Here is a 27441-nt window from a genome sequence, read left to right on the forward strand (position 1 = left end):
TGTATATATTTTAGTATATATAGTAGCATAACATTTCTGCAAAACCTGCATGACTGTTTACATTTGAATTTTAATTGGTGAAACAGACGTGACACATTTGACAATCAGATTTTTTTTTTCTGTTTTTAACAGTAATTCTGTAATAAGTATGGCATAGTGTTGCTTTTATTTATTTATATATTTATATATTTTTAATTTACTGTCATCTTTCTCTATTGCTCTATATTTATTCATAATATCCGTTAATAAATACTCATTATCTTTAATACATACATGAAGTCATTTTCTGCATTATATTGCAAGTATTTGTATTATAGTTACCCTAACTTACCAGCCTAAAATACAATTAGGGTTGTTCATTGTTCATTTAGGTTTGTGTTATATCAGCAGCACTAATACTCAACTGGAAGCACAGATCAAAACAAAAATGCAAGAATGGCAACCATTCACTCCACAGTAATTGCCTCAAGTCTTAGAGATTTGACATGTTCCAAAAATGGCAACCAAATATTAGAAAATTTAACCACTGAACCTCGAAGACTAGGTTTAATTTTTTCTAATTTAACAAAAAATAAGGCATCTTTAATCCACTGAGTATGGGATGGGGGTTGAGGACACTTCCACTGCAACAAAATGCACCGCCTAGCTAATAATGACAGAAAAGCTATTAATTCAGAAAAATAAAATGGTAACTCACAGTCAGGGGGAGGAACCAACAGGCCAATTAACGGAGAAGGATAAAAAGTAGCCCTTTTAAAACTACTCATGAGTAGTGAGTATTATGCTGTTAAAAGTTGATACACTTACATGTAATTTGTGGATGTGTGTGTGTAAACGTAACATTCTGTAGTGCATTTAGTTATTGCCCAGAAGGCACACAATGTCATAAGACATTAATATTAGGTTAGATTTAGGTTGTGATGTCAGGTGACCAAAATTCAATGTCTAGCCAGCGTCTAAAGACAGCATTATTTTGATTTCCAATAATGACATCAAATGACGTTGATATTTGGTTGATTTTAGGTTGTTAGAAAGTGACCAAAATCCAATGTCGAGACAACATCTTAAACCAACATCCTATTGATGTCAAATACTGACATTTATTCATCAGTTATGGCAACCAAAATTCAACATCTGATAGATGTTACAGTGGTAACGTCGACACAACATCAAGCTGTAACATCATTAGACGTTGACATTTGGTTGGTTTTAGCTTGGACGTTGGACATTGACTTCGGCCTGCCGTTGAGTGCTGATGTAAACCCGATTTTCATTTCCAAACAAAATGCAGCGCCTCCACGACGTTAGGGTACAATTTCAATCTGACATCATGTTGACGTCTTGTGCCTGCTGCCATTTCGGTCATCATACAGTAAATATCCGTCATCTTCTCATCAGTGACATGCATCTACACCAGGGGTAGCCATACTCAGTCCTGGAGGGCCGGTGTCCTGCAAAGTTTAGTTCCAATCCCAATTAGATGCACCTGGGCTAGCTAATCAATCTCATACCAGGCTTTCTAGAAACATCCGTGCAGGTGTGTTGAGGCAAGTTGGAGCTAAAATATGCAGGACATCGGCCCTCCAAGACTGTGTTTAGGCATCCCTGATCTAAACAGTCTCTGGGTCAATTTGTGTAAAGATTTTGAACATCTTCTTGGACACTTCTTGGACTGATTTTTCTAACGTCCATAGACAAGAAAAAATAAAGTAGCGACTGCAGGTGGAGTAAAAGTACAGATACAGCACTAAAAATGTACTCAAGGGAAAGTAAAAGTACAGATTTTTAAAACTACTTAGTAATTTACAATTTCTGAGAAAAACTACTCAATTACAGTAATTTGAGTATTTGTAATTAGTTACTTTACACTGCTGCTGTACATACAATTCAACATCCAGATTTTTTGACTAACCGCATCTCTGTTTAATGTTTATCGTCTCTTTTTTTCATATTTTGTGTTGTCACTTGTCACTATGTACACTGGAAGCTTCTGTAGCCAAAACAAATTCCTTGTGTGTGTGTGTGTGAAGCACACTTGGAAATAAAACTGACTCTGATTCTGATCGATCGGACTTAAACTGTATATATAAATTTTATGTTGTATATGTTTATAACCAAAACAGCTATACTGCGTGCCTGCATGTGTATGTAAAAACATGCAACAAGCTTATAATAAGAGTGTTAAAAACACATTTGATGCCATAACAACCACGTAACAAACTACTGAACCCTAAAGCAAACATTAAACTAGATCATTTCATGCTAGACCTCCATAAAGGAGGCAATATTAAAGCTGTCTTGCTGCTCCTCACATACAGTATAAGCCTGAGCACTGAGAAGTCACAAGACATGGCTTTTTATCCTGAGAGCGATCTGGATGATGGGAAGCTGCTCTCAGACAGCCAACCGGGAGAGCACAACATGCTTTACACCCCACGGCATCAACACCATCCACAAACTGACCCCTAACAAGATCCCCTGGCGCTCTGTGTTCAGCAGCGCTTCTCTGGGGCTTTGGGAGAGAAGATAAAGCTTTGAGAGTTATTCTGGATGGCAACAAGAATATCTACCAATAACAGGCTAATGATGTTTAGCGCACATTTTAAAGCTGGTTTTGAAAACCTGGGTGTAAGAAGACCTCGGATATGACACCGAAGCGAATGCAGAGATAATTGGGTGAAAGCTTTACTCAATTAAAAGAACAAATATGTGGGCGAAAATATACTTGACACTTTAAATTTCCTTTGGTTTAGTCCTTTATTTATCAGGGGTTGCCACAGTGGAATGAACCGCTAACTACTCCAGCATATGTTTTACAGCAGATGCCCTTCCAGGTGCAACTCAGTACTGGGAAACACCCATACACTCTCGCACTCATACATTATGGCCAATTTTGTTTACCCAATTTACCTATAGCGCATGTGTTTGGACTGTGAGGGGAGCACTCGGAGGAAACCCATGCCAACACGGGCAGAACATGCAAACTCCACACTGAAATGCCAACTGGCCCAGCTGGGACTCGAACCAGCTACCTTCTTGCCATGAGGTGACAGTGCTAACCACTGAGCCACCATACTTGACACAGTTGAAGGCAATATTATTACCCGTTTTCACGTATAGTTATGCCTAACAGAGCAAGGAAATTTTCAGGGTATTTCCTATAATACTTTTTCTTCTGGATAAAGTCTCATTTCTTTTAGGCTGTAATGAAAGTTTTTATATTTTTAGTAATACATTAAGGCAAATATTATTAGCCCCCTTAAGAAATATTTTTTATTGGCTAAAACAAATCCCATTACTTGCCTGATAACCATACCCGTCACATTGGGATGTGAAAATAACCCCCCAAAAATCCCCAAATTACTAAATCTATTTATCTGGAGCTGTTTCATTGTAAATGAACAGTCAGTAAATTGTTTATTAAAATTATTATTATTTATGAAAGAAAAAATAAATAGTATAAACTAGAAGCAAATAAATTAGCAAATTTATTTCAGTTCAAGTTATCAAATCTCAATCTTTTCCTCAGTGTATAACGTACACATTCTGATTAAAGAGCAATGAATGAATCTCATTTATTTAGATTTTTCGTTAATTACATTAAATAACAGAGGTGTCACTTTAAATATGCACACATCTAACATTATAATAAAAGCATTCGATTGCTTTCCTAACGGTTTATGCTCATTTAGGACATAATCAGTTGTGTTTGAGAAAACATCTTTAGATGTTGTTATTATTAATTATGTGTATGTCTATTCAAACATGCACCCAAAACCCAGACTTTTGCTCCGCTTCAAATCGCGTGTACAGAATCTGATTGGGAAACAGTGTCTATTTATGACTATGGAGCGCGTCAGCTGACAGTCATGGACCGCTATATGACTGTTTTTAGGATTGCATAGGAGGGGCGAGGGCACCTGTAGTGAAAAGGAAAGGGAATCATGCCATTTTTATATTTATTTCAAAGTATTTCATGCCTAAATAAAACGAAAGCACAAAACAGACTCGCATTTTAGAGCAAGAGCCGGCCCCTGGTGGTTCGGCGGTATGGGTTGCGTATAGGCAGGATCGGTTCTTTAATGTTTATTGCCACCCTTTTCCAACAACTTTTAACCTTGCAAACTTCAAAAAAGTGACTTTTGTTAACATTTGTAATAGTTTAAAGTGATATATTTTCTGGGTTGGTGTATCATTTGCTACAAAACTATTTTTTGTTATTTATAGATTTATTTCTCCATGTATAATTTATCATATATTATATTTTTCCAAACTGCTAAAATATTAATAAAATTCACTTTGTTAAGTTGAATTTTTAACATTAAAAGTCAGAGCAAAGATCAACCTCTTATAATGCAATTCACAACCGTAAATAAACGGAAAACACTTGTGAATCACAAAATGAACTGGTAATTAACAGACATCTTATTACAGTCTACATGTAGTATCTATGTCCTTTTTTTGAAGCAACAGGACATTCAAAGGAAAAAAATTTAATGTTTAAATGTACTTCTTAGTCTTACTTATACCGTCAATTTAATCATGTTCTACTTAATTTGATAAGTTACATAAGCTTGTTTTAAGTCAGTTTACTTTAATAAGTTAAAATGCCTCATTAGGTTAATTTGATTTAGCTTAAAAACTTAAGGCAAACAGTAATTTTTTACAGTGCACTAATACCCAAGTACAGTAATTAAGTAAAACTACTCCAGTATTTTACACACCAGGCGGATCTAATGTGCAAGGAAACCCAAGCCCTTTGTAGGTCTTTCTTAGAACTCTTATCTCCTTCGGAAAAGGACAAACACATTACTGAAGTGAATGTGTTTACTGCCCTGTGCTCCTTAATGCAGGCCTGTTGTCTTTACTGACCTTATGGACCTGTATTTTGAAGCTTGTATTTGTAAGACACAGTCACAGATAACCTATATATTTATCTTAGACAGCGTTATCTGACTTGTGATGTCATTTATTGTCAGTGACACATTCTGAATAGCTTTTTAAAAGGAAAATTCACCCAAAAAATGTAAAAAGTACTTACTTACTCATTCTCAAGAGGACTCAAACCTTTATTTATTTATTTATTTTTTCATGTTGAACACAAAAAAAGATATTTTGAAGAATGTTCGTAACTGGTAGACATTTGGGTCCCATTTTAAATTAGGTGGGCTTAAATACTATGTACTTGCATCAAAAAACAACTATTATGTACTTACTGTGTTTATGATGTACTGTAGAACACTTCTGGTGCTCTCGAGGTGGAATACAGGTTGAGGTTAGGTACAGGTTTGGTGGTATGCGGAGGTTTTAGGGTGGGTTAAGGTCTAAGAGATAGTCAACTACGTAATTATAAATGTAATTACAAAAATTAATTACATATGCGAGTACATCCTAAGTACAATTTAAAAACATGTATTTACACAATTAGTACAATGTAACAAATGATTAATTGATGATAAAATACAAAATCTTCTGACAAAAATGACAAAATACAAATCAAACTGACATAAAAAAATATCAAGTTCAACTTTTAGTGCAATATTTACAATATTTTAGTAACTAACTTTTTTTAGTAAACTATTTACAACGTATATACAATATTTAGTTGTGTATTTATAAATGTAGTTGGAAACTGGCACTCAAACTGCTGTTTGTTCAAACTTCTCATTTAAAATAAGTTGAAACGACACAATTATTGAGTTTTTTTTTGGGATGACTTAAATGTTTTACGTTTAATCCACTTATATTTGCAAAAAAATTATTAATTCATTCATTTTCTTTTCAACTTAGTCCCTTTATTAATCCAGGGTCACCACAGCGGAATGAACTTCCAATTTATCCAGCATGTTTTACGCAGTGGACACCCTTCCAGACCCAACCCATAACTGGAAACATCCATACATACTTATTTTTACACATACACTATGGACAATTTTAGCTTATCCAATTCACCTAGCACATGTCTTTGGACTTGTGGGGAAAACCAGAGCATCCGGAGGAAACCCACACGAACACGGGGAGAACATGCAAACTCCACACAGGAATGCCAACTGACCTAGCTGAGGCTCGAACCAGCGACCTTCTTGCTGTGAGGCGAAAGCGATCCCCACTGCGCCACCGCATCACCTTAAAAAAAATTATATATAATTATTTCATTCATGTTGCCCCAACGCAAATCAATTTTGTGGAACCCAACATTTTTTACAGTGTGATTAACTTATTAAAATATAAGATTTTTTTTTGCAATGTACTAGGAAAGACAAATACAATGGAAGTCAATGGTTACCGGTTTTCAACATTCTTCAAATTATATTCTTCTGTGCTCAACCGAGGAAAAAAACAAGCGAAGAGTGAGTAAATGATGATAGAATTTTCATTTTTTGCATACAACTATCCCATTAATTATAGTAAAAAAAAAAGAGATCCAGCACATGCACATGTTGTCATTTACTGTACGAAAGACAAATACTGTGGAAGTCAGTGGTTACATTGACATTAACATTCTTCAAAATATCTTCTTTTGTGTTCAATAGATGAAAGAAATAAGCGGAAAGTGATTAAATGATAATAGATTTTTGCATAAAACTGTCTTTAATTATAAAAAAAAGATCCAGAATATGCACGTTTTCAGTTACACAAAGATTTTCTGCTGCTTGTTCAAACTTCTTATTTAAAATTGAGTTGAATCAACACAATTCTTATGGTTTTCTTGGGAAAAACTTAACTGTTTTATGTTCAATCCACTTAAATTTGTAAAAACTTAATTCCTTCATAATGTCTAGACACAAATCCATTGAGTAGAACCCATCCTTTTTTAGTTTGAAAAGACAAATACGGAAGTCAATGGCTACCAGTTTTTAAAATTCTTCAAAATATCTTCTTTTGTGTTCAACCAAAGAAAGAAACAATCAAAGAGTAAGTAAAAGATGATAGAATTTTCATTTTTGCACAGAACTATCCTTTTAATTATAAAAAAATAGATCCAGCACATGCACATTCTTCTAAATATCTCCACTTGTGTTCAATCGAAGAAAGAAACAAGCTGAGAGGGAGAAAAAGATGATAGAATTTTCATTTTTTGCACAAAACTATCCCTTTAATTATAAAATAATCCAGCACATGCACATGTTGTCATTTAGGAAAGACAAATACTATGGAAGTAAATGGTTACTGATTTCCAACATTCTTCAAAATATCTTCTTTTGTGTTCAACCGAAAAAAGAAACAAGTGGAGAGTGAGTAAATGATGGTAGAATTGACATTTTTGCATAAAACCATCCCTTTTATTATATCCAAAAATAAAAAAGATCCAGCACATGCACATTGTTCTTAATATCTACACTTGTGTTCAGCTGAAGAGAGAAACAAGCGAGAGTGAGAAAAAGATGATAGAATTTTCATTTTTGCACAGAACTATCCCTTTAATGATAAAAAAAAAATAGATCCAGCACATGCACATTCTTTTAAATGTCTCCACCTGTGTTCAACCAAAGAGAGAAACAAGCGAGAGGGAGAAAAAGATATTAGAATTTTCATTTTTTGCATAAAAATATCCCTTTAATTATAAAATAATCCAGCACGTGCATATGTTGTCATTTAGGAAAGACAAGTACTATGGAAGTCAATGGTTACTGATTTCCAACATTCTTCAAAATATCTTCTTTTGTGTTTAACCGAAGAAAGAAACAAGTGGAGAGTGAGTAAATGATGGTAGAATTGACATTTTTGCATAAAACCATCCCTTTTATTATATATAAAATAAGATCCAGCAAATGCACATTGTTCTTAATATCTACACTTGTGTTCAGCTGAAGAGAGAAACAAGCAGCAAGTGTGTAAAAGATGATAGAATTTTAATTTTTGCATAAAACTAACCCTTTAGTTATAAAAAAGTTATCTAGCATGTTATCATTTAGGAAATACTAATACTATGGAAGTCAACGGTTACTGGTTTCCAACATTCTTCTAAATATCTTCACTTGTGTTCAACCGAAAAAAGAAACAAGCGGAGAGTGAGTAAATGATGATAGAATTTTCATTTCCGCATACAACTATCCCATTAATTATAAAAAATTATCCAGCACATGCACATGTTGTCATTTAGAAAAGACAAATACTATAGAAGTCAATGGTTACCGGTTTCCAACATTCTTCAAATTATCTTCTTTTGTGTTCAATCGAAGAAAGAAACAAGCAGAGAGTGAGAAAATGATGATCAAATAAAAATTTCTGCACAGAACTAATACTTTAATTATATAACAATAGATCCAGCACATGCACATTCTTCTAAATATCCCCACTTGTGTTCAATCAAAGAGAGAAACGAGCGGCGAGCGAGTAAAAGATAATAGAATTTTCATTTTTGCATAAAAATATCCCTTTAATTATACAAAATGATCCAGCACATGCACATGTTGTCATTTAGGAAAGACAAATACTACAGAAGTCAATGGTTACCGGTTTCCAACATTCTTCAAATTATCTTCTTTTGTGTTCAATCGAAGAAAGAAACAAGCGGAGAGTGAGTAAATGATGATAGAATTTATTTTTGCATACAACTATCCCATTAATTATAAAAAAAATGATCCAGCACTTGTTGTCATTCAGTAAAAGCACTGCGATGTCAACATTGAAGTGTTAATGACTGCATGTGAAAATGAGAATCAACCAAAAGCATGCAGATAAATGAGAAAATCCTTTAGCAGAATAGAAAAAAAGCGAGGCGTGCTTTGGAATTAGTTCAGTCACATAAAGTTCAGTAAGTCCACATCAGCTGATCGAAGGTGAGGGTTTGCTGAGCTGCTCTAAATGAATGTGATGCAAAGGTCAGCTTTCAATTAGAAGAAGCCCCGTCTAGATTAAGAAAATGATATAGGAAATGCGAAAACAGCACTGTCTATGCTCTGAGAATAGAAAACAGAGAGAACGAGAAGATATAAATGAAAGCAACTGAATCTTAATTATACGCTTGGAGCTGGTGGGAATTATTGTACTTTATATGCAGAAGTGAAAAACACTGAGTATAATTATGCATGTAATTATAGATTAAACTACGGGGTGAACAGAAACAGAACATAATGCACAATATCAAAACAATACAACAAATACATGACTGACTGTAAAATGTTTCAGTAAAAAGTTTCTTATGCTAGGAGAGGTTTCATTTAATTGATAGGAATGGAAAAACTCAAACAGTATGCCTGTAATTATATACAGATAATAAAAGAATATGTATTTAATGTTAGCATGTTATAAAAATGTAATGTATTCATGCAATTCATTCATTCATTTTCCTTCGGCTTGGTCCTTTATTTATCAGGGGTCGCCACAGCGGACTAATCCGGCATTTGTTTTACACCAGGGGTCACCAAACTTGTTCCTGAAGGGCCGGTGTACTGCAGATTTTAGCTCCAACCCTAATCACACACACCTGAACAAGCTAATCAAGGTCTTACTAGGTATACTTGAAACAATCAGGCAGGTGTGTTGAGGCAAGTTGGAGCTAAACCCTGCAGGGACACCGGCCCTCCAGGACCGAGATTGGTGACCCCTGTTTTACACAATGGATGTCCTTCCAGCCGCAACCCAGTACTGGGTCAGAATGACACGCAAACTCATACACTACAGCCATTTTAGTTTTATTCAATTTGCCTATAGCGCATGTGTTCGGACTGTGGGGGACACCAGAGCACCTGGAGGAAACCAACGCAGGGAGAACATGCAAACTCCACACAGAAATGCCAACTGGTCCAGCCGGGACTTAAATCAGCGCCCTGTTTGCTGTGCTAACCACTGAGCCCTCGTGCCACTCTTATTCATATGATGCAAAGCTGAATCTTCAACATCAGTTCTCCGGTCTTTATTGTGACATTATCTTATAAAAAAAGTGTATATATATATAATACTTAGACAATATAAAAAGGAAATTATTATATTAACGTTATGCAAAGGTCAGCTTACAAGAAAAAATAAAAAAACATTTATTTGAGATCCTAATCTTTTTTGACTTCTCTGGAGACTCAGGAATGTTTTTTTTTTTTTTTACCAAATAAAAGCAACTATGTAAAAGTAGAATATTTAGTTTTTTTAATAAATCAACATGAACTGAAAAAATGCCATGTAAAAATAATAAATAATAATAAATTAAATAAATGATTAATAGCTAACATTTATAATCTATCTTAATGACTAATTAAATAAAATCCTTTTAAAACAAAAACAGTACTTTCGCAATATAGCATACATGATTTAACGTAACCATGTGGATTTCTGTTGTTTCTTTCTCTGTTTATAATAATTTTCCTGCTTTAAGCATTTGGCCACACACCACTTGGCAGAAGTACACCCCTATTTGGCACAAAAATTATATTCTTTTACTCAACAAACTGAAATCATTTCTGAACACCAGGACTGGATGTGTAATATTTTATCACACCATACTTTGTTGTTCTTAAACCAACAGCATCCCTGAAAACAAAACTGACGCTTATGTCCAGGCTAAAATTATTGTTAGTTAGAAAAAATAAGTAACAGCTGAAACTTTTTATCGAGGTTCATTTGTGTTCTGTTTGATTTAAAGCAGCCAGACTGTAAAATTAAGCAGTGCAGATGATTACATGAAATGAGTTTAAATTAAATTCAATTCAATAGACTTTGTTTCTTTGATTTATTTTTGTAATGAAATTTTATTGCACTTAACATAAATGAGTTACATGAACCTATAATTTGATTGTAGTAGACAGACAGAATGAGTTAAGCAGGTTGCACATCAAAAGCGCCACTCGGCGACGCGTAGTGTCACACCACGCAGCGCCATGCATTTCAGAATTCCAAACATAGCTTTCTATCAGGGTGCACCACCGCCAGCCACGACTCAGGACACTGCTCATATTTCTGCCGCGCCACAGAGCTCCATCTGATTAGTTTAATTTTAAATAACATGCAAATGTGCGCGTCTGGTGTGTGATACTTTCAACTGTCGTTTGCGTGTCTTGTCGTGAGGCTGAGTAGCGCATCCGGTGTGTGACGCCCTTTAAGCTAACCTTGTAAATTTGGTTTCTGCCAAACTGGAAACAAAATGTTAAAAAATGAAGCGTTGTTGTGTTTTAGCACAAGATTATTATATGGAAGCATCTGAAACATGAGGGAACATTTAATGTTGTGATATGTTGTTATTTATAAACAGAGGTTTCAGTAAAATCATAAAGTTCTACCAACTCAGATTACAGAACCAGTCAACATAACTGAAATAGTCTAAGTAAATGTGACTTAATTGAAGGAATGCTTTTAATCTTTTAGTAAGAATGACTTATTAAAATAAAGTTAAGATTATTTAATTTAATTAAGGCAATGAGTTTGTGCAAATCAATGAAGTAAACCTAGCAAATTACTTTTTATGGTGCATCCCAAAAAACTAAACATCACTGTCTAATTCTTTTCAATGGGTTATTAGCAAGCCAAGTGTTTTTCAGCCACCGATTGACTTCAGGTAAAAGGTTGAGACTATTATTTTTTTCATAAGGTTACAGGTAATATAATCAGTTAAATAGACATTTAGCCCTGACTTAAACCCAGAGCCCTGACTTAAACACACTTAAGCATCTCTGGAGAGACCTAAAAATGGCAGTCCACCAACGTTTACCATCCATCCTGACAAAACTGGAGAGGATCTGCAAGGAGGAATGGCAGAGGACACCCAAATCTAGGTGTGAAAAACTTGTTGCATCTTGCCCAAAAAGACTCGTGGCTGTATTAGATCAAAAGGGTGTTTCTGCTAAATACTGAGCAGCGGTTCTGAATACTTATTATCATGTGATTTTTCAGTTTTTTAAATAAACGTCAACAATTCTGTGTATTTCTGTCAATATGGGGAGCTGTGTGTACATTAATGAGGAAAACAATGAACTTAAATGATTTTAGCAAATAGCTGCAATATAACAAGGAGTGAAAAGTAAGGAGGTCTGAATGCTTTCTGTACCCACTGTAGATCGTATATCAATCAGGCAGTGAACAGCACTGATTATTACAGAAACCAGATCGTAAAAGTGGTGAGTTTTGACTTACCGGCCACTGTATTAGGCTCATTACCACAAATTTCTAATCAGCCAATCACATGGCAGCAACTTAATGTAGTCAAGCATGTAGACATGGTCAAGACAAACTGCTGCAGTTTAAATCAAGCATCAGAATGATGAAGAAAGGTGATTTAAGTAACTTTGAACATGGCATGGTTGTTGGTCTGAGTATTTCAGAAACTGCTGATCTACTGGGATTTTCACGCACAATCATCTCTAGAGTTTGCAGAGAACGTTCAGAAAAACAGAAAATATCCAGTGACCAGTTGCACCATGTCATAAAGCACAAATCATCTCAGACTGGTTTCTTGAACATGTCAATGAGTTTATTGTACTGAAATGGCCCCCACAGTCACCAGATCTCAATCCAATAGAGCACCTTCGGGATGTAGTGGAACGGGAGATTAGCATTATGGACGTGCAGCCGGAAAATCTGCAGCAACTGCGTGATGCTATCATGTCAAAATGGACGAAAATCTCTGAGGAATATTTCCAGTACCTTGTTGAATCTATGCCAGGAAGGATTAAGGCAGTTCTGAAGGCAAAAGTGGGTACAACCCGGTACTAGTACGGTGTACCTAATAAAGTGGCCGGTGGGTGTATAATGACACGACATTTCACCAGAAGCGGTTTATTGAAAATGTAATTGTCTCTGCGCATATACCTCAATAGTTACTTCACACACACCTAAATCTTGTGTACTGCATGTCTAAATATCTCTGAGTGTGCAGAATGTCTCTTGCAGTGTTTTCTGTCGCTGTGAGGTATGGTGATCCAACAAAACAAATAATCTAGCCATAGGCATCATGACAGCATCATGACAACCGGTCTCTGCTGGCACCTCTCCGGATGCCCCTGCCAGATCTGACTTGTTTTTTTGTCTTCCTCTTAGGAATGTTCACTTGGATTTGGACAGTCAGTTACTCAAGTGTGTAATCGGGTACAGCACGGGAACAAAAATAAAGTTGTGGTTTGAAATTTCAACCTGCATATTGCTAGTTAATTTCACAATGGAAAACGCGAGTAGGAAAACTGAAAGGAATAGTTCACCCAAAAATGAAAATCTACTCACTATTTACTCACACCTACAGTGGCTTTCAAAACTGAAAACCATTGACTTCCATACTACTGATGTATTTTATATAGAAGTCAATGGTTACAGGTTTTCAGCATTCTTTACAATATCTTCTTGTGTTTAACACTCATAAAGGTTTGAAACAAGTAAAGGGTGAGTAAATGATGACAGAATGTTCCGTTTTGTGTCAACTATCCACTTAAATAGTATTTTAACAATAGCAATAGCAACACTTTTTAAAGTTATTATTATTTTATTAATTTTTAGGACAAATTCTGACTACAGTGACTACATTTACATGGACATCAGTGATCAAATTATTTGGCTTAATCTAAGTAATTCGACTTTAACAGCAGTTTGGCACTTTCACTTTTTATTTGGGAATATTTCATGCATGCCTCCCATGACATTGACATATCCCATGAGATATTGGATGCAACTATGAACTGGTGGAAGAGTGTTGTTTTAATGGAAGTTCATACAGTAGCTGAATGGAAGAGAAAAAAAACCCCTCTGTATTTCACTATGCAGGTGTTTGTGGTCTACAATGACTGTTATTGTGACATATCAGAACACAAATCTGTACAATGACATAGGTATGACACAGGTATTACAAAAAGGAGGTGAAATATGGTGACATTGGTGACGTCTTCATTTCTCAAAATGCTTATAAATTCCACAGGATGAGTTTAATCAGAGAGTAAAGCTGCACACAGTCTCCTGTGATGGTTGGGTTTAGGGGTGGGGTGGGGCGAGGGCAATAAAATATACAATTTGAACAGTATAAAATGAACGGAAACGGAAAATGTAATGTACTCACTTTTCATAAAAACAAACGTGTGTGTGTGTGTGTGTGTGTGTGTGGACTATCCTGTCAAAAACGTGGCAAAAAGTCCTACATGAAGGTAATGGTTCGATTAAGGTGTTTACATGTCTGTACTGCACTCCAATAATGTGACTAAAATCGGCATAATTCACACATCTTAATTTAATATCTCTTTAATTCGATTATGACCTTAATCGGATTAAATAAATAAAAAATTTTGCTGTTTACATGGTAGACTCTTAATCAGAGTATTGTCTTAATCTCAATAAAATAGAATTTTGGTGTCTATGTAAACGTACTCAGTGACTCATTACTCGCCTATTATTAAGATATCTGCTGTTTTGTTACTACTTCTTCTTCTTCTTCTTCGGCCTTAGTCCTGTATGGTTGCGAGGTTGGCTCTTTGGAACAAGTCCTCCTTTTAGACTTGTCCATATGATAACGACTTTTTTTACACATTCCGGCCAGCCTGTCACCCTCATACACTCATACACTACGGACAATTTAGCCTGCCCAATTCACCTGCAGCATGTCTTTGGACTGTGGGGGAAACCGGAGGAAACCCACGCGAACGCAGGGAAAACAAGCAAACTCCTCACAGAAATGCCAACTGAGCCGGGGTTCGAACCAGCGACCCAGCGGCCTTCTTGCTGTGAGGCGACAGCACTACCTACTGCGCCATTATTAATGTCTGTTACTACTAATGAAGAACATTATCTGTGATGATCTTATTTTACATCCCTCTATTTAACACCTACATATAACTACTACCTTAATAACTATTAATTAATATTAGCAGCAAATTTGAAATTAATTAGGACAAAAGTTAGAATTAATTGTTTTTCTTAAATATAGCGATGATTTTACCCTAAATAAGTGACTGTATTTTTTTTTGCAAAACTCAAATATTCTCATTTTTAGAATATTTATGAAGCAGCAAAACAGCATACATTTGTATTTTAAGTTGTTTACATCCATTGTTATGGCACAGGAAATGTGTACCTGGCAACACAGAACCAACTACAACTACAAAAAAGGCATATTTTGGATACACTGCGAGGGAAAACGTTTCCCAAATGTGGAATTGACTTGATAATGATCACGTAAACAAACCTAATGCTAGAAAATTCCACAAACAATTACTAAGAAACAGCAAGTAACATACATGAAAGCTTCAAATTCTGATGCAGAAAAACCTTTTCATGAATGCATGTGTGGCACTATGGCTTAGAAGCCTGACAGCAAGAGGGTTGCTGGTTGGGATCTGGGCTGGGCCAGTACGCATTTCTGTGTGGAGTTTGCATGTTCTCCCCGTGTGGGCATTGACTTCCTCCGGGTGTTCCTGATTCCCCCATAAACCAAAGACGTGCTATAGGTGAATTAAATGAATTAAATTGGCCATAGTTTACTGTACTGTTTTCTAGTAATTAGTTGTGGCTGGAAGAGCATTCGCTGCGTAAAACATACAGTATGCTGGAATAGTTGGCAGTTCATTCCGCTGTGGCAACCTCTGAAATATACACTAAGCGGAAGGAAAACGAATGAATGAACTATTTTTCTATAGTGCCTTTAAAAGCAGCATCTCAAGGCACTTTAAAAACATAAAATGTGCAGCAGTAAAAGATATAGAGATGAATGCAAAAAAAAGTAGCAATAATAAATTATTAAAAACACATCAAATAATAATGGTAATAAACATAAAAACTTATAATCAAATAAAATCTACCCTAAAAAGGTAGGAGTAATGTAAGTCTTAGTGTAAGTACAAAGAAGTTAAAGTTTTTTTTTTTTTATATAAAATTTTACATTTATATTCGGTGAAGGCATTGCAAATATGTTTATGGCAACATAACCATACTTTGGATGCAGAACAAATAAAAAAAGAGGAGTTTGCCAAATGTCTACTGTAAATACTACGATTAGGTAAGGCGGTTCTCTATTTTAGAACAGGGTGAGCATACCTTACATCTGACATGACATTTAGCGCAAGGTCCAATGCCGCAAATTACACAATGACGAACATTTTAACAGAAACGAAAGGACAGAAAGAATTGATTTTACAGATTACGTCTGTTTATTCTGGGTTATAGTTCAGATAGCTACTTATAATCTAATGAGAGCCATTTTTTAAAATTATTTTAACATTTTTAATGGGGCTTAAAGGTTTGAAATTATTAAAATATAATAAATTTAGTTTTTTTTCTGTCCCTTCTGCTCATTAAAATCTGTTTTTTTTTTTTCCTCTGAAACTTCATAAATTTTTTCAGACGTGAACAGAATATGTGAGTGTCAATGCTTTGAGTTCACTATCTGAAAGTTGAATAAATAAGCTTTTCATTGATGTATAGTTTATTAGGTTAATATTTAGCCGAGATACAACTACGTGACATAAGGTCAACAAATAAATCAAAATACTGAGAAAATCACCTTCAAAGTAGTCCAAATTAAGTCCTTAGCCATATACACTACTAATCATGAATTCGGTTTTGATATATTTACTGTAGGAAATGTATAAAACATCTAAACGGAATAAGATATTTAAGATATTTACTTAATATTGTAATGATTGTTGGCATAAAATAAAAATGTATAATTTAGACTATAATTTTTGACTATAGTTTGGCTTTTGCAAAAAAAAAAAAAAAAAAACCTTTCAGTATAATATGATGCTTAATTAATATAATGTTTAAATCAATGTCTGTTATGTAATTTTTGTGGATAATGCAATTTTATTTAAGATAACTTAATGGACTTTGTTAAATTTTAAATGACTTGACTCAATTTAACACATTTTTATTTAAAAAAATGTATTTATTTTTAAAATATTAAACAAAGATCTTACTCAGTAGTTTTTTGACACACAATTCTAAGAAACAAGCTAGATTTTGGAAGAATCATGTAACAAAAGTAATGAGCTGAAAATTTGGCTTTGCATCATGAGAAAAAAAAACACACAAAAAAAAGTAAAAATAAAAAAATAGCTATTTTAACAATCTTTAATAGGTACCATTTAAGTTAGTTAACAACATTTTTATTGCATTCCTCATAAATTAATGCCATAACTGACCGTAGGATATTTTAAAAAAATCATAACAAAAAATATCTCAATTATAGCAACTTAAAGGGCCATGAAACCCCCCTCTCTTTCAGTTCAAGTGTACCTAAAAAAAAAAAAAAAAAAAAAAAAGCTACATGATAGGTGTGGAGCGCTGAGAACTGAAAGAGGAGTGTGCATAGCTGGAAGAGCTAGGGAAAAAGAGTTGGACGAACAACTGTCAGTTGGCTCACTAACTCAAGACAAAAAAAATAAAAAAATCTAACACAAATTGTGAGGAAATCCATGATTTTAGACTTTACAAAGTTAAAAAGCAAAGCAATAAGCAGTTATTCATTTAATGCCCTGCTACAGTACATGTAAGATAGGATATTCGTAATTCCATATAATACATAACCACAATTTGCTTTATGATCATAAAGAGAATCATGTTTGTATAAACACTATAAATGTAGAGAACTTCTCTCCTACTCAATCCCTGGGTCTGAATTAGGGTTGGGCTGAAAGATGATGCCATCGTCCATCGGCAATGGTCAATAGACAACACAATGCTGAGTAGGCATCGCCAGGTAGATGCTCTACCCCACCTCCGTCGCAAACCCGCTCGCGAAAAATACACTCATGCCACGTGTACACTGATATGTCTTAGTGTTACAATGGCATTTTAGAACGAAAATGATCCACATCCACACAGTGTTTTACCTAGGTTTTCTGAACAGCCCTCCGTCTGCTGAAAACACACATCACGTGACCACACACACACATTTACATTTAGCAGACGCTTTTATCCAAAGCGGCTTACAAATGAGGACAAGGAAGCAATTTACACAACTATAAGAGCAATAATGGATAAGTGCTATAGGCAAGTTTCAGGTCTGTAAAGTCTAAGAAGGAAAGTATTAGTAATTTATTTATTTTTTTATTTTGTTGTATAGTTAGTGGTATATCCAGAGAGGCAATTGCAGATTAGGAAGTGAAGTGGACACACAGACACAAGTTGTGCTAACTGCAGAGCACCCCACACACACACAGCCACACGCTTCTCTCTCAGCTACAGAGACAGAGAGCAGTGCACGGCTTTATCAAGGTTGTACCTCTGGATCGCGTGTCACTACAGTTGTTAAACGTGATATTTAGACATCCCAAGTCCCCCGCAAGTGCCTAATTGGTCGACATCGCCCAACACTTGCAGACACAGTGGCTAGCAGTGCAGCAGCTTTCTTGCCCTATTTATTTCAACAATTAACACTGCCAATAATCTGGAGATTTTCATCATAGGTAAACACAGCAGCAGGGATAGGGGATGTGTACGAATGGTAACAAACTCAACTGATAAAAACACAAAGTCTGCCATTCTCCAATTCTTGTACAGCTCTCCTGACGAAAATGCTTGCTACACACAAACAGCTTTGCTGTATTGATCCTGACAGCATCAAAGGGAAAACCATGCAACAAGCCCCATGGATCATGGAAACCAACACATACGAGCAGGGGCAGACTGGACATAGGGAGCACCGGGACATTTCCCGGAGGCCTGACGAGCAATCTGGCTTGCCACTGTGACTCTGGCCTGCTGCCTAACCTGACCTCGCCTGCACTCCTCCCCCACCCCTTATATTACCCATCGCCCACCCCCCCCAAACCCGGCTCTTCATTTATCGATCACAATACAATAACTTTCCCCAGGTGAAAATGTTGTCCCAGTCCACCCCTGCTTATGACCCTTCATGAACGGCTAAATATTACGTGCCATGCACTGCTGCAGTCTCACAGCTTGGCAGGTCTGTCTTCGGAAAGCACATGCTCCCATGAATAATTAAGAAGCAGGCTCTTCTCATAGGATAAGAAACTCATCTATGAATAATAATGAGAAACTGATGCTTCATCACTCAACAAGCAGATGAGCGCTACATCACCGATTCCGATCCCGCCCCAATAATGATTTTAAACCAGAAAGATGAAATTAATTAGCAGACAAAAGCTCAAAATTATCCAGTTTTATGCACAATTTAAGCTGACAGGTGCTAACTATAGCCCCTTTCACACAGTGATACCGGTAAATATCTGGAAAATTTCAGGAACGACTTTACCGGTATATTCAAAAAAGCTCTGTTCACACAGGCGAGGACGTTACGGAATTTTTCCGGAAAAGAGCATTCACACATCCATACCAAAATACCGGTAAATTCTGACATCATTCACCACAAATGAGCTTTAAACGGCTGCGCTTGTATTTGTAAACATTTGACTACATCACAAACTCTGTGGATGGATCAGTATTGTGAACAACTCCGATGAAAACATATAGAGAAACACTTTGCATGTCGAGATGTTCATAATATGTGTGTGTGCTGGCGCTCATAGGCTGTTTCATTGGCACACATAAAGCTTGAAGGTAAACAAACAACGGCTTATCATAAGCATCTCATTGATAATGAATTACAGGGTTGGCATTAAGATGAACATATAATCGTGATCTGACTAATTTCTAGCAGCTAAATGTGTCTGGAAAAATATTCAAAGGCTTTTATTCTCATAAACCGCGCGGACATGAATGCGTCTGACTGTTCTGATTGGCTTAAGTAGACGTGTCACGTCAGCACGTTCTAGACGTGCACACGCTCTGTCTGGCAATCTTCCTTCTGCGTTCATACAGCGCAGCATTCTGGCAAATTACCGGTAATGTTACAACTTCTCTTTCCGGAAAATAGCCAGAACGAATTTACCGGTATTTTCAAGAAGGGCCTGTTCACACATACAACCTTTCCGGAAAATTGCCGGTAAATTTCCGGAAAGGTGTGTATGTGTGAAAGGGGCTATTGTCTTAACTGATGCTCAGCACACACAAATCTGTTAAAATCTCAAAACTACTCAAGGGTTTCTTGAACCTTTAAGTGTGAAACTGTATGAGTGTAACATTTTAAAATTAAAAAGCTACTCTATTAAGCATTATCATGTCATTCCCTGGGTGGTAAAACATAATTTACACTGTAAAAAAATTCCCACACAAATCCTTTATGTTGTCCCAACACTGACCGATTAAGTTCTCAATTGTTTTTACAAATTTAAGTGGATTGAACATAAAACAATTCATTTGCCCCCTCCCCCCCCAAAAAAAAATTCTAAACTATTTACACTTAATTAGTTGTTTGAACAAGCAGCAAAAAAAAAAAAAAAATTATATTTGACTTATTACATTGCTTTTACATTACTGCAGCTCCATGACGTTAATGGTAATAATTGTGAATAAATAATAAAAACACAAACAGCTGTTGGCCTTTACTGTCAGTTTGGTTTGCTTACTTGACAACAAAATGAGTCATTTCCCATATTTCCGCTTTATCTGATCGCAGGGAACTTTGGGTCTCGGCTCACATAGACCTCCTGAACCTTTACCTGGAAAAAAAGCACATAAAACACTTTTAACTGCAATAATAAAATGACGTAAAAAAGGTGTTTTTGTGTAATATGAGAGGCCTGTAGTGTTCTGTGCTAATTGCTGAATGAACATGTTTCTGTTGACTGTACTTTAAAGGAGAACAAGGTGTAATTATACATTTATGTCAGTTAAGGACAACTTACGGTCAACAGGTTCAGTCTAAGAAAAGTGTCAGCGTGAATAAAAACCCTCGGTCATTTCCCTGGTGGACACATAACATGTGAGGATCTGCATCAGTGTGTAGGCTGAGCAAATAAAAACTCCCTGAAATGTTTCCAAGAACAACTTTATCAAAAACAAAGGAGGACAAAGGTATTATTAGAGTATTTACAATGCTTACAAATTTAAATTACAATCAACTTGTGATTGGTATCTTTAAGCAACAATTGCATTTTGGTTTGAAAAAAATATTCTGTTTTCATTTTAAGTTTACTAAAGTTTTAGTAGTAGTTTTTTGGGCATAATTTCTCCAAATCACTTAACCGTTCATTTTCTTTTCGGCTTAGTCTCTTTATTAATCTGGGGTCGCCACAGTGGAATGAACCGCCAACTTATCCAGCACATGTTTTACGCAGCGGATGCCCTTCCTGCTGCAACCCAACACTGGGAAACACCCATACCCTTGTGCACACACTCACATACACTACGGCCAATTTAACTAATTCAATTCACCTACAGCGCATGTGTTTGGACTGTGGGGGAAACTGGATCAACCGAAGGAAACCTACACGAACACAGGGAGAACATGCAAACTCCACACAGAAATGCCAATTGACCCAGCTGAGGCTCGAACCAGCGACCGTCTCGCTGCGAGTGCTGCCTTCAATCACTTAATCCTAATTTCTTAATCACAGTTTTAGCTTTAGTTATTAAGTGTAGCAGCATTACTTTACTACAAAAGTCTAAAATATTTCCTAGCTGAGATGGATGGATGGAAAGATTGGGTTGAAAGATAGAATGATAGATATATAGAACAATAGATAGAATGTTAGATTTAACGATAGATATATAGAACAACAGAACGATAGATGAAACGATAGAATGGTAGATATATAAAACGATAGACAGATAGAACGATGGATAGAACGATAGATATATAGAATGATAGAACAACAGATAAAATCATAAATAGAACGATAGAATAATAGAACATTAAAATGATAGACAGAATGATAGAGATAGATTAATAGGTTAGACAGACAGACAGACAGATGGAGGGACAGAAAGACGGATGGATGAATGGATGGATAGATGGATAAATAGACCGAATGAAAGGTAGAATAATATATAGAATGATAGAACGATAGTTAAAACAATACAACGATAGAATGATTGATAGATAGATAGACAGACAGACAGACGGATGGATAAATAGACAGAATGAAAGAGAATAATATATAGAATGATAAAACGAGGCAGGCAGGCAGGCAGGCAGGCAGGCAGGCAGGCAGGCAGACAGACAGACAGACAGACAGACAGACAGACAGACAGACAGACAGACAGACAGACAGACAGACAGACAGACAGACAGACAGACAGACAGACAGACAGATAGATAGATAGATAGATAGATAGATAGATAGATAGATGAGAACGATGGATGGATGAAGACTTTATTCATCCCAAAGGGAGATTCAACCCAATTTAACTCCAGTAGTATCCTCAAACAGGTAAAGATATAAAACAATAGCAAAATAAATAAATGTAACTTTTTAATAAATCTTTAATATAATAAAGGTTGTTGTAAACTTTTTTCAGATTACATTAGAAATTTCTGTTTTACTCAACCAATCCTGGGTGATTACTATTAATGTAATCAATATATTTTATTACAATATTTTTCATCAGCTTTTGACAGAATAAACCCAATGTTAGAATTTTACATAACTCAAATAAATCCTGAGAATCAGAGTATTTCCAACTTGTCAAACCTTTTCCATATGAAATAAATCAATCAATTAATATAATTAAACAAATGAATGAACAAACAGTTCAGAGGCAAAAATCTCTTAATGCTGTCTGAAATTTTCAGCAAAATGAGCATTTTCCTGTGTGCAGGTTTAGATATTATTTCGAATTTACATGGAAAAATCCCTGGCAAGGCTTTGTTTAGGGGTTGTTTAGGTTTTATGTTCACTTCATGGCTGGTGTACGGGTGTTCAGAGTAGTTGAAGTAACCCAAATCTCTGTAATTTCATGGCTCTAAATGAATCGAATGGCTTAGAAAAGACCAATGATTTGGAAAAGCAAAAAAGTACGGCTCACCTCGACCATACATTCTAGCTGGAAAAATTATGCGTAATACAAACTTCAGAAGCGTAACGCTAAATATAGCGAGCACCTCTAATGACGATACATAAACCTTTTCCAGACACCAACCCTCATATCTGTCCAGATCTAAAGATTTTTTTCCAGGTGGTTAAGATCCACAAATTCAGCTCTACATCATGATTATGACAAACACCTCGCTGGTAGATAAAGACATTGGCTTGATTTTTTTTCTTCTCCCTGCTACTCTTTCCGCCCCCAAACACAGCAAGAGTTACATATCTGATTCAGACTCGCAAATCCCATTATCTGACTTCAGCGTGTAGCAGCACGAGTTCTATTTGTTTCAATATGAGGAATGAAAATTGTGTTATATCGCACAGCTCGATTTGTTATTAAATATAACAGAACATTATTTCGAACCCTGCTTGTTGCAATCATGTTCTGTGCAAGAGCAGAAAATTGTATAATTTGTTCCTCCTTCTGAGTCGAAAGCGTGCCACTTTGGTGCAGAGCATAAGCATTTTCCACTTTACACAAACTCTGCTGAACTTTTACCTCATGCCTAAACACCATTAAAGCTCTGCTGTAATACATTCAGAGCCGTGCTGCAGATAGCTTAACACAACTAATGTGGAAAATTCTCCTGTGAGCTGCAAAAAAAAAAAAAAAAAAATCTGTCACCGGTGGTCCAGAGCTCTGCGAGGTCAGAATATTGACCGGGTGGGCGGACGGAGCCAGGAGGCACCTCGCACAGGAAGGCTTGGTTACAGAGTAGCCTGACTGCATGTAGCACATCTTAAAAAGGTACTTCAACCCCAGAACATTTCACCTCGCCTGCCCTCGGGCCACCTTCATGTCTAGAATAGGAAGTGATTCACAAATGAGGGTGTAGAGATTTGTTTTCTCTACGAAAAAGTTTACACAAACACTGTGCCTGTTAAAAGTACAGCTTTCATGTACAATCTCCTGCAATGGACAATTCTGAAGAAGCTCAGAATACTGGGATAGCCTTTATTATAACATAAAACCATACTACGTGGGTATTTATAACATATGATTAAGCTGTTTAGTGACTGTTAGTATACATAAACTGATTAACAGTGTCACCAAGTGGTAAACGGTACAATTGCAGTCTTAATACCAACCAGTCTCTAGCAGTGGGAGTCCGATTCACTTGAGCGAGTCTCTCTGGGTGGTTCGTTCAACTGAAGTGATTCATTCCGTCGTGTTCTGCCACAACACAAACATACACACCACATTTAAAATGGACACACGTTGCTTTAACAGTAGGACTGGTTTATATCTTTGGATAACTAGCTAGTGAAACCCTTAATTACTCAACGGATGTAGTGTCAGATATGCTCTTTCATTTTTAATGTCGAGTTGTTTGTTATTCACTCACCTCATGGGATCTTGTGTGACTTGCAAACACATCTCAAATGCGACCGACATTTCAGAATCATGTCTTGAGAACTTTAAGCTGCTCAGAATAACTTTAAACATGTAGAGGTCCTTATTACAAGTCAACAGCCGCATTTTGCAGACGTTTATTTTAATGTCCTTCAATGAAGTCTTCATGAGCTGTTATTTCTTGTCACGTGACGTTTTAGATGGGTAGGCTATAAATCTGCCGCCCTAAAAGTCTTTTTACTATAATGAAACCGAGGCCAAATTTGTAAATGGAAACAAGATTCAAAAATTAAGTTACTACACTTGATCAATATTACCTTTAGAACAAATGGGTGCACACATGTGTCGGCCTGCTACACTCAGTTCAACCAAATCATATTAGTTCATTCAAAAGAGTCGACTCAAATGATCCATTCGCGTTTATTTCGCACTTGGCTTGTTGAACAGGATGAACGAGCACGGGTGCCCAAACTTTTAGTGGAAAGGGCCACAAACCAAATCATTTAGTGGACCGAAGGTAAATATACCAAACTATATTACATTAAAGCTGCCATGGCTAATTTACTAATTTATTGTAAAACATGACTTTAAATCGTATTAATTATTGCAGTATAACAGATAACTTATTGGAATAAAAACATAAACATTCACACAACACAGTGGAGTTCAATGCAATACCCTAGTCAAGCAGAACCTGCCTCTGCATTTATAATAGAGTTGTCCTCTATCCGCCAGGTGACGTATGTACTTTTAAACTAAATCTGATTAATCTATACCATTTAATTGAAACATTTAATTTCAGTCAGCTTTTAACAATAAAACCAACAAACAAGATGTTACATTAGATTTGAAACGAAAATCTCTAAACCATCCCCATCATACTTCTCTTCTCAGATGGGATGTTGGGTTAAATCAAAGGTTATGGCCCAACTTTGGTCCGCAGGCCCTAGTTTGGGTATTTCTGCTCTGGAGAAATACAAAAATCAAACTTTAACTGATACAATATTATTTACGTTTTTATGAGTAAGCCTAAATTAACATTTTAACTACCCCACTAAGAAAAAAAGTTTGGATTTCATTTCTTAACTCCTAATGTCACTAGTTAACGCACAAAATGCATTTTTTGCATCCCATAATTTCTAAAATATCAAAAAAAATGTGGTCAAATAATAAACAAAGTATTGGGGTTAGACAGACCATTTGTTTTTTACCAACAAAACAAGCCTTTCCTACAAATGAGCACTGAAAGTATGATCACCGGGCCTATGCTTTCTGTGCAGTGTTGCCAAAAGTGCCAGAAGTAAAAATGTTACTATTTACCCCACCTACAGGGCAAGTTGTAACAGATAGGGGGTTAGTTGTAACACATGCTTAAAAAAGCTGAATAAACACAATTAAATTTAGTTTAATTTTAATAGTAGCTATATTTTCTCAGTACATAGCTCAATTTAGTGTTTATTCTACATAGCACAGTATCTTTATTTATTTATTGGATGAACACATTTGGATTTATTTGGATTATTATTCATTATAATACAATGCATTTATTCATAGCATTAGCAATAACGTATTTTTTTGTCTATCAAAAAAAAAAAATTCTATTAAAAATTATTTTATTTAAAAAGTTCTCAACATTACACTCAAAAAAAAAAAAAAGTGTTAGTTTATTTGGTGTCCAACAGTGTTACAACTAACACCCTGTTACAACTAACCCTGCTGTGTTGTGTTTTCTTCAAAACTGGCAAACAGTCACCATGTATATTTTACATCTTTCAAAATGGTTTCATTGTTTACCCTACAAAATGGTAATTACAGAAAATAGTATTTTGCATTCATACTTTCATTAAAAAAAAATAAATAAATTTAACTATAAAAAAATACTTTTATGCTGCAAAAATAGTTTCTCCTGCGTTTCTCATCCAAATTCCGACAAACCTTTTCAATAATTGGCAGGAAGATGTCCACCAACACTGTGGTGAAGAACCTCAGAAGCATGCCATGGTTAACCCAGAGCAAATACCTTAAACCTCCATGTTACATTTTACCCCGTTTTACTCTGTGCCCAGCTCTCCCCTATTGACCTTATTCTATAATGCGGAAGTGCGCCTGTTTTCGCGATTGTTTTAGAACTTCCGATTCAGTCGCCTATGGGAGAAATGACTAGGAATAATAAACGGCAGAAAACGGTCAAACTACTTGCTCTACAAACAAATTTTAGCATGACGATACAGAACAAGTAGAAGAATATAATAAGGAAATATCAGTTTGCAAACAGCAAAACTAGCCGTTTTTAATGTCTAAAAATGAATGGAAGGGAATGAGACCGGAAGTATCGAGCCAAAAAGATTAAAATGGCTGTGTCAGTCGGTGAAGAATAAGGTGAATACTATGAAAAAATCTGAAAATATGAAGTGCAAGATCAATTTATTTAAAAAAAATAATCCAAAATAAAAAATTCTGAATACTAAATCAGTTTTTTGAAGTATGCCATAAAATATTTCAGATTCTCATTTAACCTGTTTTGTGTGTGTGTGTGTGTGTGTGTGTGTTTTACAATAAAACCAAAATCAAGTGTAGTAGTGCAACAGGATTATGTTTGATGCTCTTTTGTAAACCAACAAGCTGTGTGTGTAAACCACTATTTAAAACAGTAAAAACATGGTCAATCATTTGGTAGAACGGCTGTCAAATAGTTGATCATATGTATTTTTGTAGCTACTATATACAGTAGGCCTTATAATTTATATACGGTATGAAATTCTAGAGTCAGACAACATTTTATGACATTATTAGCAGGCAAGACTGCGTTACTACTTCCTGGAAAGCAGGCCAAAAATCCTCAAAGCAATCCAGAAGACGTTAACACATCAGCTCTAGCCTCATTTTGCAGATAAACCGTGTAAAAGCACTGCAGCACATTTTAACTGCAGTGTTCCAGCAGGTCTGAGCGCAGCGGCCAGGACCGCCAGACACATTTCACCTCTGCAGAGGTGAGAGAAATCAATGGAGACAAATAAACCTCAGGCCAGGAGTCCACATGGTTAGAGTCACTCCTCATTCGGTGTCAACCACCATCCTGCTCAAGACTCCAGCAAGTGACTCGCGATTTGACATTATTAAATAAAAAGAGAAAAGAAAAATGAACTGTTTATCTTTCTCCTTTTCTCCCAGAAAAAAACGCCATAGCGATTTAGAACAAAGAGAGAAGGAAGCACAATAAAAACCCAAAGCAGGAGACAAAATTCATTTAATGGCAAAACCACAAACGTACAAGCATTTTGTAGAAAACCA

General features: G+C 35.8%; 1 protein-coding gene across 6 annotated transcripts in view; it reads right to left on the minus strand.

Moving 5' to 3' along the window:
- slc41a1 (solute carrier family 41 member 1) overlaps positions 1-24646 on the minus strand; it is a 78496-nt gene extending 53850 nt beyond the window's left edge. For 2 of the 6 annotated variants that reach the window (XM_087271843.1, XM_087271841.1), the window contains exons 1-3: positions 24143-24646; positions 23886-23945; positions 20334-20426 (exon numbers count right to left, since the gene is read on the minus strand). The gene's annotated coding sequence lies outside the window, so the exon portion shown is untranslated. Of the gene's footprint in view, positions 1-20333; positions 20427-20612; positions 20712-23885; positions 23971-24142 lie in introns of those variants that run through there. The other 4 variants (XM_087271839.1, XM_087271842.1, XM_087271840.1 and 1 more) reach the window with 4 other exon arrangements.
- Positions 24647-27441: the final 2795 nt, after the last annotated feature.

Source organism: Danio rerio, chromosome 11, assembly GCF_052040795.2.
Source record: "Danio rerio strain M-AB ecotype USA chromosome 11, GRCz13ab, whole genome shotgun sequence".
Lineage (NCBI taxonomy): Eukaryota > Metazoa > Chordata > Actinopteri > Cypriniformes > Danionidae > Danio > Danio rerio.